At 44.3% G+C, this 9,819-nt stretch overlaps 1 protein-coding gene across 1 annotated transcript in view; it reads right to left on the bottom strand.

The window, feature by feature from the left end:
• Nucleotides 1-8,837, bottom strand: part of fndc3bb (fibronectin type III domain containing 3Bb) — a 56,890-nt gene extending 48,053 nt beyond the window's left edge. Inside the window, exon 1 of the mRNA XM_053611202.1 lies at nt 8,319-8,837. The gene's annotated coding sequence lies outside the window, so the exon portion shown is untranslated. The remainder of the gene's footprint in view (nt 1-8,318) is intronic.
• Between the last annotated feature and the right edge of the window lie 982 nt (nt 8,838-9,819).

A 9,819-nucleotide genomic window follows, 5' to 3' on the forward strand; every position in this document is an offset into this window, starting at 1 on the left:
CCCTGCACATACCCGACCTCCTCCTGCTCATTCCACACATCACTTCTCCCACCACAACTGCATGCTTTCTCTGCGCCCAAACCCCGCCAGAGATAAAACCCCAGACTGCACCGGTGCAGACAGACAGACAGACAGACACGTCAGCAGGACGCTGCTACTACACTGTGTAAACGTTAGCAGACGATCAGCCATACACGTGTGTGTATTAAAGCCTACAAATTAAACCATCGAGCCACAAGGAGCGTGTTAAACTCCTGCATTCTCAAAACTACCTGAGGCCTTCACACGGCTCTGGAGCTTACTGGGACGAATGAGCGGGAGGGACGAGCGATGAGTGAGCGGGAGGGACAAGCGAGCAGGAGGGACGAGCGATGACCGAGCGGGAGGGACGAGTGAGCGGGAGGGACGAGCGATGACCGAGCGGGAGGGACGAGTGAGCGGGAGGGACGAGCGATGAGCGATCGGGAGGGACGAGCGAGCGGAAGGGACGAGCAATGAGCGAGCGGGAGGGACGAGCGAGCGGGAGGGACGAGCAATGAGCGAGCGGGAGGGACGAGCGAGCGGGAGGGACGACAGCACTAACACCAATCCCACACAGTCCAGAGGTCTGAGTCACAAAAACTTCCAGCAACACCACGCTGAAGAGGACATGGTTTATTCACTTTGTGCCATAACCTTGAGATTCTGAGGTTTTTTTTAAGATTCTGTTGAACAATTACCATATTTCAAACTCAGCAACAAACACAACTAGAAAAAAATCTGTCTCAGACCCCACCCACATGTACAGAGGTTTTAAAAACAGATTTCATTACGTTACAGCATTTGGCAGACGCCCTTATCCAGGGCGACTTACATTTATCTCAGTTATACATCCAAGCAGTCAGGGGTCATGCTGAAGGGCACCAGCTTAGTGGTGCTGGGATTTAAACTCACAACCTTCCGAGCAGTAGTCCAACATCTTAACCACTGAGCCACCACCGTCCACTCATCGCATAATGAATGAAGAAAAAACAAACAATTCCCTTCCACATGAAAATATCTCATTTCACAGAGACACAATCTGAAATCACTCACATGAGAACATCAGCCCAGGCGGTGACGAGAGAACGTGGTGAAGGTACATCAAACCCGCTCGAGAAGAACCTTAACCAACAGCGTACTGAGCATTAGAGGAGAAATGCAGAAAAACACAAACAAAAGATCTAAAAGATCAAACTTCAAACAGGATCCATGTGTGGACCGAAGATGATGATGATGATGATGATGAAAGTTCCACTTGACTACAGCGTGTTCTACCAGGTCTGATCCTCAGTATAGGTTCTCAGTGTGGTACAGCACACATGAGATTAAGTTTCCTCCACACACACACACACACACACTCACACTCACACACACTCACACATACACACTCACACGAGGATGTAGTAATATCACAAAGAGAAATTAAACTGCAAACACTTTATCGAATTAGAAATGACACGAGGTACTGACCGGGTCAGCAGCCGTGATAAACCCAGTCCTAACACACTCATAAACATGCTAAACACATGCAACAGACACGCGCAGGTTCACACGGTCACGTTCTCCAAAAACACACTTTCCTGAATAGAATCAGAGTTTTAAATCAGACAGTGAGTGAAAAAGGTGCGTTTGTGAGTATTATCTGATCAATACTAACGCACAGAACCATGGGGTGGAACCAAAGCCTGTGGGCGTGGCCTTGTTTACGCTCGTTCTCACTGCAGGTCACTGCCGGGATTTTAAAAGACCGTCTCCAGATGTGTATTCTAGTTAAAAATCCCACGAGTCCAGCTGTCCAGTCTCACAGTCCAGGCCATGTGACTTTATCTCCATGTGGACTCTGGTACTGTTTCATCACTAAACCTGACCCAGAACCTTTCACAGGAAGTGTCCGTTTTACATCATAACCAACCAACCAGACTGCGCTAGGAACTCTTCAGATTGTCAAATATTTTCATTTCAGTCTGAAATTAAATCATCTGATTTACTCTCCAGCTCCTTGAAATAAAGACGCGATTCTGTGATTTTTTTTTCTCAATCCAGTGACCACAGGTTGTGTTTTTTTTCACGTCTGGAACCTGGTGCAGGAATCAAGGAGAGCCAATCAGACTGCAGCATTCTGAAGCTTCTCACCAGAAATGTGTACAAAAGTACATCATTATTACAATTCTTAGATTTTAAGATCTAGAAAGTTTTGACACTGAACTTTCGCTACAAACTTGAAATATATAGAAATCTCATGTGTGTATGCTAACAGTGTTAAGTGTTGCCTCTTAGCAACTGACACATGAGATTAAATGGATTAGTACCAGATGATCTGTTCTACTCTTTAATAAAGAATCTCATGAATTTCACAGACAAACTTCAATAACTTTTTTTCAAATTGTGTTACTTTTACATAATTACTGAAATAAAAACAGGTCCTGGTAGCGGCACTAGATTTTTGGGCCCTATTATGCATTCATCACATCCGGCACACATGTTCTTGGTCTCTGCGCGCCAGGCAGAAACATCTGGACTCATCCCAGAGCCATGTTTTAATGGAAGGGCTTAACTGACCCACTTAAGCTGGGGTGCAGTCCACGTCCTCGATTTCCACAACACAGCAGCTGTAGTCCACCCAGTCCAGCTCACAGATTTACTGTGTGTGTGTGTGTGTGTGTGTGTGTGTGTGTGTGTGTGTGTGTAGAAACAGAGGCACAGATTCCCAGGATGGAGCTTCAGTATTGCGTAACTCCTTCGAAAGAAATTCAATGCTGGTTTAAAGTTCTGTGGAATGACATAGAGAGACAGAGAGAGAGAGAGAGAGAGGGAGAGGGAGAGATTGAGAGAGAGAGAGGGAGAGAGAGCGAGAGGGAGAGAGAGGGAGAGAGACAGAGAGAGAAAGAGAGACAGTGAGAGAGAGAGACAGTGAGAAAGAGAGAGAGAGAGACAGAGGCAGTGAGACAGAGAGAGAGAGACAGAGAGAGAGACCAAGTCTAAACCAAGTCAAGCTGTTCCCGGTGACTGACTCATTCCCTCCAATCACTCCTGATCAGGATCATTCCAGGGAACATCACTTGCTTTTTCCCCCTAATTTAACAATCACACCCATTGGGGGGGGTTGAGGGTCTACTCCTGCCACAAAGCACAAGCACCTGGGTGTGTATTACACCAGGGTGGGTTTTACGGTAACCACCAGGCACTTTGGGTAGGGTTGCTGGGGGTTGTTTGTGGAGGCTGGGGGGGTTTCCAGGGTTGGAGGCGGGGTTGGGGGTGTCTAAGGGGCTGTTTGGGGGTCGGTGGGGGCTGTTTATATGTGGGGGGTGGTGTTTGGGGTGAGCTGCTGCTTCTCTGTATTAATTCAGATGTAGACATCAGTAAAGTTTACATTCACACTTTCTCATCATTTACTGTGTAACATGTCGTACAGGAACAAAGAATGTGTGCATCTAAACATTTCTATCTCCTAACTAAACCAGACAAGTGGCAGGTTTTATTTAACCCCCAGCGTCTGTTGCTGTTAAACCCCATATACACACATGATGGGCGTGGTCACGCTGGTTAAACATGCCTGTGCTGATCAGTGCACAAGAGCAAACTGTTTACTATCATTAACATTCTTTTTAGAGTGTTAGATTGGACACTTCGTCGTAGGACTATTTCATCTTTTTTTTTTTTGGTAAAAATTTCAACCTATTTTTCTCTTTCGGATTAGAAAGTGCAGTTTTTGACCATTTTCAGCTGAAAATATTCAGTGCATCTGTAATAAACCTATTCATTATATTGATATTATATTAGTTATATCTGTGTGTAATGTTAAACATAAAACAAAGATAGATTTCATTTCATATCGAGTCTAGATGAGAGATTACTAAGATGGACAGTTGTAAGAAGCATTTCACTGCACATCGTACTGTGTACGCTTGTGTGTGTGACAAATGAAAATTGAATTTCAATTTGAATTTGAGATGGGGAAAGGGGCGAGGCTTGTAGGAGATCAATCAGTATCAGAAAACTCTTGGCGTACTTTGGAGTGATAATGGGTAGCAGTGTGAAATGACTTCCTCTGAGACACATGAACACGCTGCGTCTTTCTGAATATCGGGGGCGGGGGGGGGGGGGGGAGGGGGCACGGGCTATTACATTCACAGGAGCTAACTGACGGCTGTGATCGACCAGCCGTGATGTCTGCGGTTATCAGGAGAAGGACGGATGTCAATCTGATGCAGGCACAAGGGAAAAAATGCCAGACATTTTCCAGATTTTTGTCAGATTGATCATTTTGGCAGACGCAGCTATGTTCAGATTTGTTTGTAGATTCTATCATGGTTCCACGTTCACAGCTGCATGAGTGCAGGGAAAAGAGGAATGTCTAAAGACAACAGATTTAGAGCCTTGGTGTCTTGAGTCAATAAGACTTAGACAACAGAATATTCTACTGTTTTCCCAGAGTTTCCAGACCTGCACAAGAACACCTCGAGAGTTCTAACTGAGTTTTAAAGTGAACTCACAATCGTGTAAAGTTGGAACAAATCAAAGTAAATCCTACATTCAGACAGGAAAAACGGAGCTCAGCGGTCTCTTCGAAGCGGAATACAGCTCAAACAAATGCACGTGTCTTACTAAAGCGCAACGTTTAGTCTTAATTACAAACTACACACACAAAGGCAACATCTGTGAGAGAGGAAAATGAATTCTCCACATCGAGGGTCAAAAAAACCTCGGCCAGGCGACTCATCTACATGGGGAAAAGCACACAGAAGCCCCTTCCAAACTGTCCCTCCTTAAGAAGGTCAACAGGTCAAATTCCTCATCCTCATTCGGGCCTCAGCTCCATTTTACACACCACTAAACTGCAGAGAGGTTCCTCCTGAGGACAGGATGGAGATCAGGAGGAACTATCGCACCTTTTCAGTAAGGATCAGAGTGAAGTGTGTCTCTCATAACAGGGAAGATTATACGCTGTGCTCCACACCTGGACTCAGCAGCTGGAGACCCGGAGAGCGACACAAACACGGCGAATGACTGAACGGCAAGAACATTTCATCCGACCGACTTGTACGGGTGAAAAGGTCAAAGACGAGACGTGGAACGTTATTATATCTCAAGTTCGCTTCTGAGGAAATGATTAATATGCATAAATATCATACGACATCTGAGAAAAATCACAGATTAAATGAGAAGCTCATTACACCGCTAGCAAGACTAAAATTCACAACGAAAGAGCAGTCCGATCTGTGCTTTTATCTTTGAGTCGGATAGATCAGATAAATGAAGAATCTGTGTATAACCTCTGTGTCTCAGAGATGTTGAACGCCATCAACACACTCACTGCTTAAAAGTAAAGACACAGTCAGACATGTATATTATTATTACTAGGTGCTTTAGATTCAGATTAAAATGTGCGTATTTGTCGTGTCCTATTGATTTAATAAACTGTAGTAATTCTTACAGAGTTATTGTTTTGATGAATAAATTCAAAATTATTAGAATTGTGGTGTATAAACAGATCATCATTAGTCTTGGTGCAGACAGGAAGTGGCTCGTTAAGAAGTGAGAAATGAGCCATCTCCTCCAGCTGACTGTCCTAATCTCATCTGAATCACTTCTTTTTAACCGCCAGAAGAGATTTCTAATGCCTCTGCTCATCAACATCTCCACAGCAGTGACACCATCAAACCCACACTCAGAGGAAGCAGTGACACTCGTTAAGATAAAGAGCTCATTTCAGTCGGGTCACCATGCAAAAGCCTCAGTGCTTTCCTAAATTCTCTCCAAATGCACCATCAGGTTTCCATAAAACGATTCCCTCTAAAGCCACAAAGTGGGCCTTCGGGGCGACTGGCATTTACAGCGACTCGGCACAAACCCACAGAGTCGTATCAACGAAGCGGCTCGGCTCAGAGACGTGCTGAAAATAATCCCGCTGAAGTTCCTGAAGGAGACGGACGCGGAGCAACACCTGACCGTCCCTCGCCATCAGCAAAACTACACTCACATTTCTATGAGTCTGTGGATAACATCAGAAACCTTCAAAGAGAGTGAGGAGGCCTCGGCCTCGGGGAGGAGAAGAGCTGAGGAGTGTAAACCAGGTGTGAAACGTGGAACCAGGAAAAGAGGGGAAAATCACACACAGGCTACAGTAACTGAGCAAAGATAAAGACAAAGAGTAACTGCCATGAGCTCCATGACACAATAACGTTCTCCTCTTATCTGTGCGCTGTTGCCAAGTTAAACGCTGTGGAGAAAAACGTGGCAAAGCAAATCCACGTTATAAATAGCTGGCTGAGGTACGCCCCAATGAGACATTCCTGATATCAGATCAAGCCAAGAATGGAACGCCACAGACCTCGGGTTCGGCCAGACGAGGATCTGCAGCGCTGTGGGGCAGGGAAGAGCCGGGGAACGGGGTGAAACGGGTACACGATGCAAACACACACCGTGTGCTGAAGTGCTAATACAACCTCAGCGATCTTGACCAATCATCTAAAACTTTTTACGGCACAGTTCTGCAGACGGACTGGCGATATTCCCGAGTCAGGAGCGCCTGTATGGCAGCGGGATTAGCGTTCAGAGCTGCAGAATATGTTACAGTGCTAGATACCGATATATATATATAGATATATTAGTTTAAAAACACACAAGTGGAATCCTGTCATCATGTGTTTCCTTACAGAAAAAAAAATCCCTATTTCAAAAAGTTTTTCAGGACTAATTTATTAAACAACGTTCCTGACTCTCTACGTTCAGTTCTGTGTGTAATGGAAAATGTGATGTGCATTATAGAGGTGCAGAAAATAAAGAAATATCTGAAGCCTAGTTCCAGCTGTGGAAATGAGTGTCTTTAATGTCCAGACGTTTCCAGACAACGAGTGTGTTAAAGACGCTGCGTTCTTCTGACCAAGCGTATTCCTGTAGCTTGTGAATATCTGAAACAGAGTTTCTTCAGCTCTCCTAGTCTCTCTCTCTCTCTCTCTCTCTCTCTCACACACACACACACACCTGGAATAGTGAGCTGTTGAGAAGCTCATGTGATGTAATGTAAAGGAGATAATGTGTAATGTGAAGGAGAACTGCATCATGATGAATATTAACACACGATATACTGTGCAGCTGCTGGATCCTGAGCCACCATCACACTCACACACCACACGCTCCAGCTCTTCACTTCCACTCGCTCTGGAATGCCGTGTGACGTCATCTATTTGGGCTCAGATTTCCTTTGGAACTTTTGAAAACGGTTCGGCAAAAAAAAAAACAGATTCAGTTTTGAAATATCAAAAGTTACACTGCGATATTTATGTGAAATTTCCCCTGAACACAAACTTCACCAAAGTTTTAACTGAAAAGGGAGAGAGAGAGAGAGAGAGAGAGAACGCTAGCAGTCCACGTCACTAAAGTCTGATAAATCAATTAGACAATCTGATCTGAAGGAATAAAAGCTGTAGTGAAACAGACTGTACACAGTAAGCTGTTCAGGGTGTTTATGTTGATTAGATGGAAAGCTCTAGCGGTAGAACTGGACTTTCTGTACTGATCGCGGTTCTGAATTGTTGGCATCATGCCATCGCTGGTTTGCTTTGACGTGTCACTTACAAAAAAATCGCTACATTTTTTGTTGGAAATCTGCTCTGCAGTTTTAATATAGCGCCACAGAGTCGATTAATAGCGTTACAGAGTTGTGTTAGGAGTGTGTGTTAGGAGATGAATCCAGGCCAGAACTTTCCAGAACTTTCCAGAACTTTCCGGACGGGCAAAAAGTCCGAACTTTTCAGAAAGTCCTCAACTGTGTAGTGATTAGACCTACCGGAAATCAACCCGTTTATAAAAGGTTTCTAAAGTGAAAAGTGAGAAATATAATAGCGGAGAAAAGGAGAAGAGAGAGAGAGAGAGGGAGAGAGAGAGAGAGAATAAAACCCAAAAACCAGCTCCAGACGCCATGGAGCTCAGTATGAAAACACACACACACACACAACACACACACTTAATACACACACAACACACACACAACACACACACTTAACACACAGGAGCATAAAGATGAAGCCCGGCCGCGTATAAAGGATTGGAGTGGAATAATGGTTTAGGTTTCGATTTCCATCCACTCCGAAACTTCCGTTTCTCCAGCCGAGCAATGAACCGGCGTCTTCTCCTCTTTCCTCTCCTCTTTTCTCTCCTCTTTCCTCTCTTTCAACTTTTCCCCCAAATGTTCCTCACAGCTCCTAACCTTCTCCACAGCACACGCAGCCTCTCTAACTGTCCACACACACACACACACACACACACACACACACACACACACACACTTTACTTACTTTAACTTCAGCAAATGTCTCGCTAATCCACGTGTAAGTCCTCTGTGACTGAAACTGAATTAATAGTCATCCCCGAGCGGCTCCGTCCACAGTGGACCGACTGCGGGATTCCGCCATGTCAATTATGTGGCAGTGCGCGTGGGGGGGCAGAGGAGCCCACAGGTACCGTAAAACCCCGAGTAGATCCTCCTCACAACACACACGACACAGAACTTACCGTAAACTTACCGCTATTTAGATATTTAACTTCAGTGACTGAATTTAAAAAAAAAAAAAAAAAAAATTAAGAGATTTCTGCTCAGCACATAGACTGGGAGCCTCCGAGCATCAGACTCAGGTCCTGGAGGTCCAAAGCCATAACCTGGTCTAGCCATAAGTAATCTAATAATAATGTTCAAGAGTTACTAGTCCACCTATTGACATGTTTTTGGGAGGAACCTGGAGAACCCAGATGAGACAGACCGGATCTTTACCTGAGCTCAGGATCGAACCCTGGAGCTGTGAGTTGATAACACTGTCCCGCCATGCCATCTATTATTATTATTACTATTATTATTATTATTATTATTATTATTATTATTATATACCCAAACCTACTGCAGAAAAGAAGATGTAAATGTGATTCACCTACCAAAATATTAATAAGAGGAAAATATAACTCTTAAAGCACGTGTGTTGTCTTTATTATTACAGGTTTATTACAGAGCTACTCTTTGGTCATGAACTCAGAACCTTAATTACTGAGCTTTGTACACTAACAGCTACAGAGAAGACACGGGTAACACCGGAGCACAGCGAACTCACATTTATAACATTTTCTTTATATCTTAACACTAAAAACACCAAACAACTTTAAACTGGCTGTGTGTATGTGTGAAAGTGAGCACAGATTTTCAGCATTGTGTTCAACACCATATTCAACACTGTGTTCAGCACTGTGTTCAGCACTGTGTTCAGTACTGTGTTCAACACTGTGCTCAACACCTGGAACTGTGTTCAGTACTGTGTTCAGCACTGTGTTCAGTAATGTGTTCAACACCTGGAACTGTGTTCAGTACTGTGTTCAGCACTGTGTTCAGTAATGTGTTCAACACCTGGAACTGTGTTCAGTACTGTGTTCAGCACTGTGTTCAGTAATGTGTTCAACACCTGGAACTGTGTTCAGTACTGTGTTCAGCACTGTGTTCAGTATTGTGTTGAACACCTGGAACTGTGTTCAGTACTGTGTTCAGCACTGTGTTCAGTACTGTGTTCAACACTGTGCTCAACACCTGGAACTGTGTTCAGCACTGTGTTCAGCACTGTGTTCAACACCTGGAACTGTGTTCAGTACTGTGTTCAGCACTGTGTTCAGTAATGTGTTCAACACCTGGAACTGTGTTCAGTACTGTGTTCAGCACTGTGTTCAGTAATGTGTTCAACACCTGGAACTGTGTTCAGTACTGTGTTCAGCACTGTGTTCAGTACTGTGTTCAGCACTGTGTTCAGTACTGTGTTCAGC

This window comes from Ictalurus furcatus, chromosome 23, assembly GCF_023375685.1.
Source record: "Ictalurus furcatus strain D&B chromosome 23, Billie_1.0, whole genome shotgun sequence".
Taxonomy (NCBI): Eukaryota; Metazoa; Chordata; class Actinopteri; order Siluriformes; family Ictaluridae; genus Ictalurus; species Ictalurus furcatus.